General features: G+C 38.1%; 1 protein-coding gene across 6 annotated transcripts in view; it reads right to left on the bottom strand.

The window, feature by feature from the left end:
* TBC1D4 (TBC1 domain family member 4) overlaps positions 1-14938 on the bottom strand; it is a 260140-nt gene that overhangs the window by 88312 nt on the left and 156890 nt on the right. The window contains exon 1 of one of the 6 annotated variants that reach the window (XM_082434779.1): positions 14004-14025. The exons of 4 other annotated variants lie outside the window; for them this stretch is intronic. The gene's annotated coding sequence lies outside the window, so the exon portion shown is untranslated. Of the gene's footprint in view, positions 1-4410; positions 5568-14003; positions 14026-14938 lie in introns of those variants that run through there. One more of the 6 variants, XM_082434781.1, reaches the window with a different exon arrangement.

The following is a 14938-nucleotide window of genomic DNA, read 5'->3' as shown; positions in this document are numbered from 1 at the left end:
AGTCACAATATCCCAAAACTGGAAACAACCCAAATATTCATCAACAAGTGAACGCTCACTAATTGTCAGGGAAATGTAAAGCAAAACCACAATAAAATATCACCTTACACTTGATAGGATGATTATCATCAAAAAGACAAGATATAACAAGTACTGGGGGAGGATGTGGGAAAAAGGAAACCCTTGTGCATTGTTGGTAGGAATGTAAATTGGTGCAGTCACTATGGAAAACAGTATGGAGGTTCCTAAAATATTAAAAATAGAACTACCATATCATCCAGCAATTCCACTTCTGGATATATATTCAAAAGAAACAAAATCACTCTTTCGAAAAGATACCTGCACCCTCATGTTCATCACAGCATTATTCACAATAGTCAAGACATGGAAACAATCTAATTCAGCCTAAGTGTCCGTCAAAAGATGAATGGATAAAGAAACTGTGATAAATATTATTTAGCCATAAAAAAGGAAATCCTGCCATTTACGACAACATGGATGGACCTTGAGGGCATTATGCTAACTGAAGTAAGTCAGACTGAGAAGGGTAAATACTGTATGATCTCACTTATATGTGGAATCTTAAAAAAGGAAAAAAAAAAAAAACCCTCATAGATAGAGAACAGATTGGTGATTGCCAGAGGCAGGGGAGGGAGGAATGGGTGAAGGTAGTCAAAAGGTACAAACTTCCAGTTATAAGATAAATAAGTTCCGGGGTTGTAATGTACAGCATGGTGACTAGAGTTAATAATACTATATTGTATATTTAAAACTTGCTAAGAGAGTAGATCTTAAAAGTTCTCACAAGAAAAAAAAAATCTATAACCATGTGAGGTGAGTGATGTTAACTAAACTTATGGTAATCATTTTGCAATATATACATGTATCAAATCATTAAGTTGTACTCCTTGAACAAAATACAATGCTATATGTCGATTATATCTCAATAAAACTGAAGGGAAAAAAGTGAAAGGATGAACAAAAGGTGGTACATTCATACAAAATGAAATACAACTCATTCTCTCTCATCTGGTTTTCTGCAATAATCTTTTAACTGGTGTCCCTTGCCCCCTTCAATCTACTCTCAAAAGTAGAAAGGATCCTTTTTAAACTTGTCATGTTGCTCACCTGCAAATCCTCCAAGCTCCCCATTTCATTAAGAGTAAACGACAAAATCCCTACAATGTCCTACAGGGCCCCCACCCTCTGCATTTGACATACACATAGATTAAATGTGCACTGTGGCTACACACCCGCCATGTGACCTTTAGACAGTCAACCTGGATTTCGTCTTTTCATTCTCACCTCGTTTCCTCTGACCACTCCTCCCAGCATCCCTCTCTCACTCACTCTGCTCCAGACCCACTGGCTTCCTGGCTACTCTTTGAACATGCCAGGCACACTCCTCCCTCGAGGTCTCTGAACTCCAAGTCCTCCCCCAGATAACTGGACGGCTCACTCCTCATCTCGTTTAAATCCATGCTCTAATGTCACCTTGAGGCAGCAACCATCCCCTAAACCAAAACACGCATACACACACACACACAGAGACACACTCTGACACAGCCAGCATTCCCCTGGAATTTTCCCCCATTTTATTACTCTCTATAGCACTTACCTCTTTTAACATTCTGTGTAATTGATTTGCTAGAATGTAAGCCCTAGGAGGGTGGTGATTTCTGTCTCTTTTCCCGCATTTTTTCCTTGTATCCCCAAAGCCTAGAGTACAAAGCCTGGTACAAAGTAGATCCTCAATATGTGGACTAGGGGGAAAAAACTTTTTTGGGTAATTTCTACCTTTGGAAAAGAGAGATCATCTTATATGCAGGGTTGCTTCACATTCAGACATTCAAGGTATTTCTTCAAATATTCTAACACCAATTCTAAAACCAGAATTTCTTCTCTTTCACATAATTCTTTGGGATATACTGCCAGAACATTCACAGTTTAAAAATCACAAGACTTTCAGCTTGCTAGTAGAGTATTTCCTATGAAAGAATAAAGTCCAAATGCTATAGTTTCAATGACTCACCCTGAACATTTGACATATCTCCAGGAAAGTCAGATGCTTTGTACGAACACATGATCAGCAACCTTAGCCCTCTGTCATTTTCTTTTTGCCTTAGTGTCTGACAAGGGCCAAAGCTATGGAGACTGACCTAGACATTCAACCCTGAAAAAAGTACAATGATTCTAGTGGGTTAGGCAAAATCCTAAAATAGATGGCTCCCTCCTTCCTCACTAACCATATTTCATTAGATACTTTTCATCTGATTTTACAACCCTAGTGCACTTAAATTTCCAAAGTGTCTCTATGGAGTGCAGAATAAGAAATATTATCTGTAGGATTTTTTTTGAACCTGCAGAATTTTGATCTTGTCACAAATACTTTAATGATTATTAGAGTTAATTCTATCAAGACTGAAAATAAAGTCAGTTTGACTTTATTTGTATCAATTCCTCTATATTATAAGTTTGTACTTTTTCTCATTGAGAGCTGTTATGTGAAGAACTGATTAGTGGCTGAATTCCTATAGTCTCACAGGACATTTCCCTGAGACCACAGGTAGAAGCTCAATACCTAAATATAATTCAGTTAATGACCCAGTTCATAGAAGCAAAGCTTATCATCTTGACTAAACTGAGTAGGTAATTTAATCTTCCAATAATTTGAATTGTTAACTGCACCATAAAACATAGATTCTAGTTGCCTTTAATATCTTCTCTCAGGTCATGACTAAACGCAGCTTACAATGACCTGCAAAGAGGCTGGCCTGTGAAACTGATCTAACAACATTCAGCTCTGTTTTTGCTTATAAGTGGAACACACACATGTAAGTTAACATCATACAGCCCCTGCCTACACACTCAGAGCCCATACCAGAAGGGACACACTGATAAAGAAAGGACAGTCAAATATCCACAGTGGGAAAATGAGTTATCAGAGAACCATGAAAACTTTCTGTTGAGACATTTATTTGAGATCAATCAGAAGCAACACAAAAGAAACACAAAATCTCTATCCAGTACCTACACATATACAAGACATTTTGGGAAAACACTATTCTCCTATAGGACAATGTTAACTGACATATATTTAGATTTAGATTTAGATGTGTTTTTGAATGAATTTGACTCCTTGCATGTATCACATCTTTCAATGTCTTTTTTTCTCCTTACCGTTAATGCTATAAGCTCCTAAGTGAAAGACTGAGTTGTGGTGATTTTGTGTCTTACTAGAGTTCTTCCATTTGACCACTGGGAGAGAATTCTGTGCTCAGAAGAAACTGAGTGACAGTTGTCAGCAAACAAAAATATACAAATAGTGAACAACCACCTAGAACCCTGATGAAAGCTCTCCCGGATTGAGATGGGGTTAGTAAATTCCTGTTGATAACACAAGAGACATCTGGCACTCCCCAGAATAGAGAGCTGAGGCTTTCCACTCGGCTCAGTGTTCACCCCAACTAGGAAGTGAATGTGTGTTGCAAGAATGTCTTCAGATGCTAGGAGACACCTCAAGCTACACGCTCTAGGTTCATACTCTAGTTATTCGTACTCTGGCTACGAATAATGCCACTGCTCAGAATCTGCCTACATCTCACAGAGTCTGATGAAAATTCAATGCCAATTCAAGGCAAAGTTTTTATTGTATAGCATAGTTTTATATGTATAGCATATAATTTTAACACAAAATAACAATAATGAAAAGGGAGTTAATAATCCCTCTACCCAGGAATTAAGAGGTTTATACTCTCTCCCCTGATCTGCCAGGAATTTGTGTCATTCTGCTTTCTAGAGTTTCCTTGCCAGTAAAGTGGGGGACGAGAAAGATGCTCAACAAGATCTCACCTAAATCCAAATTTCCATGGGTTTACTTTTGCATCAATGTTAATATAGGAACAAAATAGTGTACATTAAAAGAAGATGGAAAATCATCTCTATTATTAAGCCAGAAATATTGTAAGTCATCGACATTATTCATTTCCACTGACACACAATAACCAATTGCAACAAGCGATAAAATAAATGGGGCTTTTTTCAAATGCCTCATGATATTTAGAAAAAGCACAGGGCCACCTTTAGCTAGTATTCTGTCCTTACACCTTCAGTGATCTCACTAAAAGAATATAAGTTCAAGTATCAAAATTCAGACATTAAAGCAATTCCTCACTCTAGAGAAAAGAAAAATTGCCACTAGATTCCTGGATGTCAGGCTGTTGTTTCTCATTAATTAATTATCATAATTAGTCATCACATTCCAAGAAATCCAATGGTATTGTAAAAATTACACTTCACCTGACTTCACAAGGAAATAAATTCTACAACTACCACACACTGATGTTTAAAGTCCTAAGCAAACCCAAGGGAAAAAAGTCTGGATACTGAAAAAGCACAAAGGAAAGATACCTTTGGTCAGGAAGCAAGCTGAAAATTGCAGTTGTTCTCCACGAGCAGTGAATATGCCAAACTGATGTAATCCTTAGTATTAGCTCTCTGTCGCACTTAAGAAGTTCTCTTTCATTCTAGATAAGCCAGCAGTAGTTTTGCTGTATTTGTTCAAGTCGATGTTATCACTATGCAGCCAATTATAAAACTTCCCGGGAATAACCGTTATTGCTTCAAAAGTAAAGTATTTCCTGACTCTGCAATCAGGAAACACACTGATTGTTCAGGGCTAAAGAACAGACTCTCTAGTTTTCTTTTAAAAGAAGCATTTTAAATTTGAGTGCCACTGTCTTTCTTATGCTGTTTAAATAATCACGTGTCCAAGGCTTATTAATTATGAAGGTAGGAGAAAATTAATCTATAATACAATGTCTTCTTTCCTCATAGAGTTCATTGATAAACAGATGAACTTCAGCAAACATTTAAAAATGGATACAAATATGAATATGAAAATAAGCCTCTTAAGACATATTTAAAGCAAAAAAAAAAAACTGGGTAAATTCTTTCACAACGGACATGAGCTTGACTGCTTGATTCATTATTAATCTTTTTATAATAATTATAGTAGGCACAGCAAGATTTTGATAAGCACAAAAAAGAGGGAAAAGGTGTAAAAAAAAGTTGAGGAAAAAATACTAGGAAACATTTCAAGTAAATTGCAAAAAACCTGCCAAATGAGAAGAATTAATCATTTAAACTAGTCTCAATCAAAGAGAGACAGTGAGGAAAACAAATGTATTTGCTCTGGAAGTAATACATGCCATTAGGGGACGGGTAGATTTCCTTACTAATTCTGTTTTACTTAGGAAACTATTAAGATCAGTTCAGCATTTTGAGAAAAGACTGATTTTGGAAGATATATACATGCCATTAAATAGTTCACTTACATTAAGGGAAAAAAATCACCATTATTTAAGAACCCATAAGATGTTCCAGCCCCAGTTACTTTGGAAGAACACTCAGTCTGTGTTGTCATTTTTAAGGTGAGGTTGTCTGACAATCTCAATAAGAAATAAAACTGATTTTAAACCATTTTGACTTTTATCCAAAAGTACTTCAGTGATTCTTTGTATTTGGTTAAATATATAAATATTAATATAAACAATATTAATTATTAATAATATTAATAATATATAAATTATTTTAAAGTAAACCTTACACAGTAAAAAAGAGGTCTAATTATCACTGGGTCTAGAGTCAAAATCGACTGGAATAATGCAGTGGTCTTAAAATCACAGAATTTTAAAGTTAAAGGCACTCTTATGGAATCACCCGTCCCCACTATCTTGTTTTACAGATGGGGAAACAAACGGTTTACATTAAAAGTTAAACCATGGGGCTTTCCTGGTAGCACAGTGGTTAAGAATCCACCTGCCAATGCAGGGGACACGGGTTAGAGCCTTGGTCAGGGAAGATCCCACGTGCTGCGGAGCAACTAAGCCCGTATGCCACAGTTACTGAGCCTGCGCTCTAGAGCCCGTGAGCCACAACTACTGAGCCCGCAAGCCACAACTACTGAAGCCCATGCACCTAGAGCGCATGCTCTGCAACAAGAGAAGCCACCGCAAGGAGAAGCCCACACACCACAACGAAGAGTAGCCCCCGCTCATTGCAACTACAGAAAGCCCGCATGCAGCAACAAGACCCAACACAGCCAAAAATAAATAAATAAAACAAATAAATTTATAAAAGAAAAAAAAAGTTAAACCATGAAAGAATAATGAGATTACAAGTAACGAGACTCTTTGGAGCCAAAGAAAGCAAGAATATCTCTACTACTTACACTGCAGTCATACAAGTTGCTTGGGTTTGAGTCTTGGGCTTCAGCCAAGACAGTTTCCTCTCAGATTAGGCTTTGGTTCTTAGATATTCTCAGCCCCTTTGCTCCAAACTCATTTTTGGCTCAGCGCTTCTCTGTTGTTTCCTGGTGGCCTCTGAGTTAGTTCAAGCATCAGAGAGAGAAATTCCTTGAACTTCCTACCAAGTTCTCCCATCCTATTCTGTCTCACTGCTCATATCTTTGAATTCCTTCTCTGAAAGATATGACTTGTGCCTTTATGACCGTTCAAAATTTGAAAAAGTGATCAGATGTAAAATAAACAAGGGTAACTCACAGGAAATCCGGGGACTCATAATTTTGATTGATTAAGAGAATGGAATGTCCTCAGTAGTGCCTGAGTTTAGTGCTACAGGGAAATAAGACAGAAGATGGGGTGGGTGAGAAGTTAGATGGCAAAGGACAGACAAGGACAGTCCTTTTCAATTCCCCTTTCAAAAGCAAACTCATTCTTTTAAAAGTGGATTAGTCGGGACTTCCCTGGTGGTGCAGTGGTTAAGAATCCGCCTGCCAATGCAGGGGACACGGGTTCAAGCTCTGTTCCGGGAAGATCCCACATGCCGCGGAGCAACTAAGCCCGTGCACCACAACTACTGACCTGCACTCTAGAGCCCGCGAGCCACAACTACTGAAGCCCGCGCACCTAGAGCCCGTGCTCCACAACAAAGAGAAGCCACTGGAAGGAGAAGCCCACGCACCGCAACAAAGAGTAGCCCCCACTCGCTGCAACTAGAGAAAGCCTGCACACAGCAACGAAGACCCAAGGCAGCCAAAAATAATAAATTAATTAATTTTTTTAAAAAGTGGATTAGTCCACAGCATGGCATATTAGAAAAGTACATAACATGCAGTTAGAGGTCTAGAGTTTAAAGCCCCATTCCAGTATCTATGATTATCTGTAGAAAAGACACCGTATCCTGGTTTTTCATCTGCAAAATGGGAATCACAATGTTTATGTCGAAGGTAACCTGGGAAAATTAAACTAAAAGTGCAAAAGTGCCTGGCACAGTGCTAGGACAGTGAAAACATTCAACAATGTTTAATTAAATCGAGAATGTAAGTCTGACTTGTACTGTGTAAGGAGATGAAGGAAGTGAGAAGCTGTTGCTAAATAAAAACACACTGCCTTTGCGAAAGTTAAATTGTAGTAGGGGGTATAGAATGAATAAGTAAAACATAAAGGATTTGAGACAGTAAAAACTGCCAGTGAGAAAACTAATGCCCAGAAGGGGGACAGAAAATTTGGAGAGGGTGGCAGAACAGCTGCAATTTTAGAGAAAGGTGTCTCTATAAAATATTTGAGTAAAAACCTGAAGTCAGCAAGAAGGTGAGCCACACAGATATCTGAGGGAGGAACATTCCAGGCAGATAGCACACCAAGTACGAAGGCCATGAAGCAGAAATTCACCTGGCGTGTTCAGGGAACAGTGAGGAGCCCATGTGGCTGGATGCGAGTGAGGCATCAGAAGATGATTGAAGAGGCCATTGTGGGGAACAGGGGCATCTAAATCACGCAGGACCTTGAAAGGACTCTGGCTTTTACTCTTGGTGAGACAGATAGCCATTGCAGAGTGCTGAGTTACATGTTTAAAGAATCCCTTTGCCTGCTGTATGGAGAACAGATGGCAAGGACAAGGCGACAGAAGCCTACTGCACCCAGGATGAGCCAGTGGTGGTTCACAGGAGAACAGCAAGGGACGGGGTAAGAAGGAGCAGGCTTCTGAATATAATTTTAAAGGCACAGTCAGGGGCTTCCCTGGTGGTGCAGTGGTTGAGAATCTGCCTGCCAATGCAGGGGACACGGGTTCGAGCCTTGGTCTGGAAAGATCCCACATGCCGTGGAGCAACTGGGCCCGTGAGCCACAACTACTGAGCCTGCACGTCTGGAGCCTGTGCTCCGCAACAAGAGAGGCCGCGACAGTGAGAGGCCCGCGCACCGCGATGAAGAGCGGCCCCCACTTGCCGCAACTAGAGAAAGCCCTCGCACAGAAACGAAGACCCAACACAGCCATAAATAAATAAATAAAATTAAAAAAAAAAAAAAAGGCACAGTCAACATGATTTGTTGATGGATCTAACGTGGATTGTAAAAGAAGGAGAGGAGGCATGGATGAACTTTATGGGTTTTGGCCAGAGGAACTAGAAAAATGGAGCTGCAGTGAAACAGGGTGAGGGATAGGGATGGCTTAAGAGAGTAGGAGCTTAGCTTTGGATTGTTAATTTTGAGAAGCTTACAGACATCCAATGGGTGATGTCAGTAGGCAGTTGAGTACATGGAGCTCAGGAGTGAGGACAGAGCTGAGAAAGAAAAACTGGAAGATATTAGCATCTAAATAGCATGTAAAGCCATGCAATTAGAGGAGTTCATCAAAAAAGTGAGCACAGATGACACAGAGAGACAGAGCAAGAGGGAGAGAGACATGGTGAGCTAGGCAGAGAGAGAAATATCTCCGGGAACCAAGCCCTGAGGCGCACAATGCCTATAGTTTAGGAGATGGAGAGATAAGAGCAAAGGAAAATACATCAAGAGACACAGGTAAAACCAGAAAAGAACGGTATCCAGAAGCCAAGAAAGAAAGGTTTCCAAGAAGGAGGGGGTAAGCACTATGAGATCATAGGTGACTTTGACAAGAAAAGTTCTGGTGGCACTTAGGGCAAAAGCCTTACTGGAGTAGGTTGGAAAGAAAATTTTAGGAACAAAATCCAAAACATTAGGTATAGACAATCTTTTAGGGCTGTAGCTAGAGGTACAAGTGAGTCAGAAGAGGGTTCTCTTATAGATGGGAGAAATGACAGCTTCCAATAGAGAATTTCCAATAGTGAAGGGGAAATTGATGCTGTAGAGAAAGAGAGTAGCACTGCTAGCAACATCTTTAAGTAGGCAAGAGGGGAGAGTGGAAGACTTTGAACTGACCCAGGGCATGGCCAGTTGATCTCAAAAGGTGCAAATGCAGGAAGACATAGTGGTGGGAGTTTGGAGAATTTGTCCTCTGACTGCTTTAATTTCTCAGTAAAACAGAAAGCATAATCATCAGCCGAGGTAAGGATGGGGAAGAAGATCAAATGAGTATTGGTCAGTAAACATTTAATTTAATTCAAGGCTGACTGTAGGCAAAATTGTGAGGTGATGGTATCTTTAGAACCCTCAAGCTTCACTTTCTGTGTTCGGATGATGTGGAAATGTGACTTCTACAACTCCTTCATGGAGACACTGCATTTTAACCTAAGTTTTAACTTGAGAACTGAAGTATCTTAGATGAAACTCAGGAATCAACCAGAAATTAGAAGAGAGGTTTTTGCACCCTGAAATGAAACAATGCAGGTAAACATTTTTTTCTGCCTAGGATGAGATTGGGAGCTAACCCTGTAAGTAACAGTTGTGTAAGAAATGAATTTTGGAAAAAGTTCACGTATGGTAGGGAAAAAAAGTGTTCTGTACCTTACAAAAATAAGAATAACACAGTTTGATTACAGAGTATTTGTGTCACTTGTGAAAAATAATTCTATATTTCTTTTTTTGGATATGGATATTTATACAGATATGACCAAAAAAGGTGAAGTCAGCAGAGTCACCAATGCAAGAAAATCAAACTTCTTACAAAAGTGTAATCAAGAAAGTTAATCTTTTACGTTCTAACTATAGAAACACGGAATAGGGGCATCTAAGAAACAATCCTGAAAAGCTGTTATTTATTTACTTATGCTGGCACTATGAGACCCACTTTCAAATGCAGCATATCCCTCTACCCAACCACAAAGCACTTTCAATGTGAGATCAACCTACTACCTGTTTATTCAACAGAATGCTCTCTATTCATCAAATCAGTCCTATTATTTGCTTAATGCTCACATTTTTAAAAATATACAACTCAAAATCAATAAACCTCCAGCCAGGCTAACTAAGAAGAGAGGACACAAATAACTAATATTAGAAATGAAAGAGGGGACATTGCTACAGATCCCATGGAAATTAAAAGCATAATAAAAGAATACTATGAACCACTCCATGACCAGAAATTCGATATCCTAGATGAAGTGGACCATTTCCTTGAATGCTACAATCTGCCAAAATGCATACAAGAATAAATAAATGATCTGAATAGGCCTAAATCGAATCAATAGTTAATAATCTAAAAGAGAAAGCACCAGGCTCAGATGGATACACTGGTGAATTCTGTCAAACATTTAAGAACAAAATTATACCGATCCTCCATATAATCTCTTTCAGAAGATAGAAGCAGAGAAAATACTTCCTAATTCATTCTATGAGGCCAGCATTACCCTAATATCAAAACCAGACAAAGACAGTATAAGAAAACTACAGACCAATATCTCTCATGAATATAGATGCAAAAATCCTTAACAAAATACTAGCACATCAAATCCAGAAAAGTATAAAAAGAATTATATACGAGGACCAAGTAGGATCTATCTCAAGTATGTAAAGGTGGTTCAACATTCAAAAATCGATTAATGTAATCTATCACATCAACAGACTAAAAAAATAAAAAAAAAATCACATGATCATATCAATAGAAGCAGAAAAAGCATTTGACAAAATTCATCACCGATTCATGGTAAAAACTCTCAATAAACCAGGAATAGAGGGGAATTTCTTCAACAAACTAGAAAAAAATCTACAGCTAGCATCATACTTAATGGTGAAAAACTCAAAGCTTTCCCACTGAGATCCAGTACATGGCAAGGATATACTTTCTCACCATTCCTTTTCAACATCATACTAGAAGTCCTTGCTAAGAGGCAAGAAAAGGAAACTAAAGGTATCCAGATTGGAAAGGAAGAAATAAAACTGTCTGTTTTGAGATGACATGATTGTCTGTAGAAAATCTGAAATAAAAACAAAGGAAAAAGGAAATAAAAATTTACCAAAAAAACAGTCTCTAGGTCCATCCACATCTCTACAAATGACCCAATTTTGTTCCTTTTTATGGCTGAGTAATATTCCATTCTATACATGTACCACATCTTCTTTATCCATTTTTCTGTCAATGGGCATTTAGGTTGCTTCCATGACCTGGCTATTGTAAACAGTACTGCAGTGAAAATTGGGGTGCATGTGTCTTTTTGACACATCATCACCTGGAACACCTCCTGGAACTAGTAAGTGATTATAGTAAGGCTGCATGATACAGGGTTAATATACAAAAGTCAATTGCTTTCTTATATGCCAGCAATGAACAAGTGGATTTTGAAATTAAAAACATTTCATTAGCACCCCAAACACAAATACTTAGGTAAAAAATCTAACAAAATATGTATAAGATCTATATGAGATCTACAAGACTCTGATGAACATGATCAAAGTAAAGCTAAATAAATGGAGAGATATTCCATGTTCATGAGTAGGAAGACCTGATATAGTCCAGATGTCAACTTGATCTATAATTGCATTGCAATCACAATCAAATCCCATTAAGTTGTTTTACAGATATTGACAAACTTATTCTAAGTTGATATGGAGAGGCAAGCAACCCAGAATAGCCAACACAATATTAAAGGAGAAGAACAAAGTTGAAGGACTGATGCTATCTGATTTCAAGATTAATATAAGGCTATGATAATCAAGACAGTGTGGTATTGGCAAAAGAACAGACAAATAGATTCATGAAACATAATAAACAGCCCAGAAATAGTCTCACATAAATATAGTCAACTGATCTTTGACAGAGGAGTAAAAATATAATGGAGCAAAGATAGTCTCTTCAACAAACGGTTCTGGAACAACTGAACATCCACATGCCAAAAAAAAATTAATCTAGACACAGACATTAAACCCTTTACAAAAATTAACTCAAAATCTAGAAAACCCAGATGACCTCGCGTATGGTGATGCCTTTTTAGATACAACACCAAAGACACGATCTATGAGCCAAAGCAATCTTGAGGAAAAAAAAAAGAGCTGGAGGAATCAGACTCCCTGACTTCAGACTATACTCCAAAGCTACAGTAACCAAGACAATATGGTACTGGCACAAAAACAGAAATACAGATCAGTGGAACCGGATAGAAAGCCCAGAGATAAACCCATGCACCTATGGTCAACTAATCTATGACAAAGGAGGCAAGGATATATAATGGAGAAAAGACAGTCTCTTCAAGAAGTGGTGCTGGGAAAACTGGACAGCTACATGTAAAAAAATGAAATTAGAACACTCCCTAACACCATACACAAAAATAAACTCAAAATGGATTACAGACCTAAATGTAATAAGACCGGACACCATAAAACTCTTAGAGGAAAACATAGGAAGAACACTCTATGACATAAATCACAGCAAGATCTTTTTTGACCCACCTCCTAGAGTAATGGAAATAAAAACAAAAATAAACAAATGGGACCTAATGAAACTTAAAAGCTTTTGCACAGCAAAGGAAACTATAAACAATATGAAAAGACAACACTCAGAATGGGAGAAAATATTTGCAAACAAATCAAGGGCCAAAGGATTAATCTCCAAAATATGTAAACAGCTCAGGAAGCTCAATATTAAAGAAAAAACAACCCAATCAAAAAATGGACAGGAAAAAAAAAAATGGACAGAAGACCTAAATAGACATCTCTCCAAAGAAGACATACAGATGGCCAAGAGGCACATGAAAAGCTGCTCAACATCACTAATTATTAGAGAAATGCAAATCAAAACTACAATGAGGTATCACCTCACACCAGTTAGAATGGGCATCATCAGAAAATCTACAAACAACAAATGCTGGAGAGGGTGTGGAGAAAAGGGAACCCTCTTGCACTGTTGGTGGGAATGTAAATTGATACAGCCACTATGGAGAACATATGGAGGTTCCTTAAAAAACTAAAAATAGAATTACCATATGACCCAGCAATCCCACTACTGGGCATATACCCAGAGAAAACCATAATTCAAAAAGACACATGCACCCCAATGTTCACTGCAGCACTATTTACAATAGCCAGGTCATGGAAGCAACCTAAATGCCCATCGACAAAAGAATGGATAAAGAAGTCGTGGTACATATATACAATGGAATACTGCTCAGCCATAAAAAGGAATGAAATTGGGTCATTTGTAGAGACGTGGATGGACCTAGAGACTGTCATACAGAGTGAAGTAAGTCAGAAAGAGAAAAACAAATTTTGTATATTAACGCATATATGTGGAATCTAGAAAAATGGTAGAGATGAACCTGTTTGCAAGGCAGAAATAGAGACACAGATGTAAAGAACAAACGTATGGACACCGAGGGGGGAAAGTGGGGGGGGGGGTGGTGATGGTGTGATGAATTGGGCGATTGGGATTGACATGTATACACTAATATGTATAAAATAGATAACTAATAAGAACCTGCTGTATAAAAAATAAAGTTTTTAAAAAAGACAATCTATGAAAAAAATAATTGAGAAGCTGGCCTTCATTCAAATTTAAAACTTCTGCTCTACAAAAGACAGTAGCAAGGGGATTAGAAGACAAGCAAATGTTTTCTTCAAGGCTGCGAGAAAACATTTGCCAAAGACACATCTGATAAAATCTTGTTATGCAAAATACACAAAGGACTCTTAAAACTCAGCAATAAAAAAACTACCTGATTAAAACATGGGGCAAAGACCTTAACAAACACCTCCCCAAAGAGGATATTCAGATGTCAAGTAAACATTATGAAAAGATGCTCCACATCATATGTCATCAGGAAATGCAAATGAAAACGAGATGCCACTACACACCTATTAGAATGGCCAAAATCTGGAACACTGACAACACCAAATGCTGGCGAGGATGTGGAGCAACAGGAACTTTCATTCATTGCTGGTGGGAATGAAAAATGGTTCAGTCATTTTGGAAGACAGTTTGGTGATTTCTTACAAAACTAAACATACTGGTTTTTTTTACAAAACTAAACATACTCACGATACGATCCAGCAATCTCACTCCTTGGTATTTACCCAAAGAAGTTGAAAACTTATACCCACAAAAAAAACTGGCACACAGATGTTTTAAGCAGGTTTATTCATAATAGCCAAAACTTGGCAGTGACCAAGATGTCCTTCAGGAGGTGAATGAATAAATAAACTGTCATACGTCCAGACACTGGAACATTATTCAGGGCTAAAAAGAAATGAGCTATCAAAGCTATGAAAAGACATGGAAGAAACTTAAATGCATATTACTAAATGAAAGAAGCCAATCTGAAAAGGTTCTATATTGTATGATTCCAATTATATGACATTCTGGAAAAGGCAAAACTATAGGGACAATAAAAAAGTTCAGTGGTTGCAGGGATGCGGATGGCAGAGGAAAAGCACAGAGAATTTTACGACAGTGAAAATACTCTCTGTGATACTATAATGATGGATATATGTCATTATAAATGTGTCAATACCCAAAATGTTCAACACCAAGAGTGAACCCTAAGGTAAACCAGGGACTTTGGGTGATTATGATGTGTCAGTGTAGGCTCACGCTTGGTAACAAATGGACAATTCTGGAAAGTGATGCTGATAATGGAGGAGGCTATGCATGTGGCAAGGCAGGGGGTATACAGGAAATCTCTGTATCTTCCTCTCTATTTTGTTGTGGATGGACCTTAAATTGCTCTAAAGAAATAAACTCTTTTTTTTAAAAGTACACAGTTCAAGGACTTCCCTGGTGGCACAGTGGT

This window comes from Balaenoptera physalus, assembly GCF_965194825.1.
Source record: "Balaenoptera physalus genome assembly, chromosome: 18".
In the NCBI taxonomy this organism is placed as follows: domain Eukaryota; kingdom Metazoa; phylum Chordata; class Mammalia; order Artiodactyla; family Balaenopteridae; genus Balaenoptera; species Balaenoptera physalus.
The sequence above is the reverse complement of the archived record's forward strand: the minus strand, read 5'-3'. Positions and strand labels throughout refer to the sequence as shown.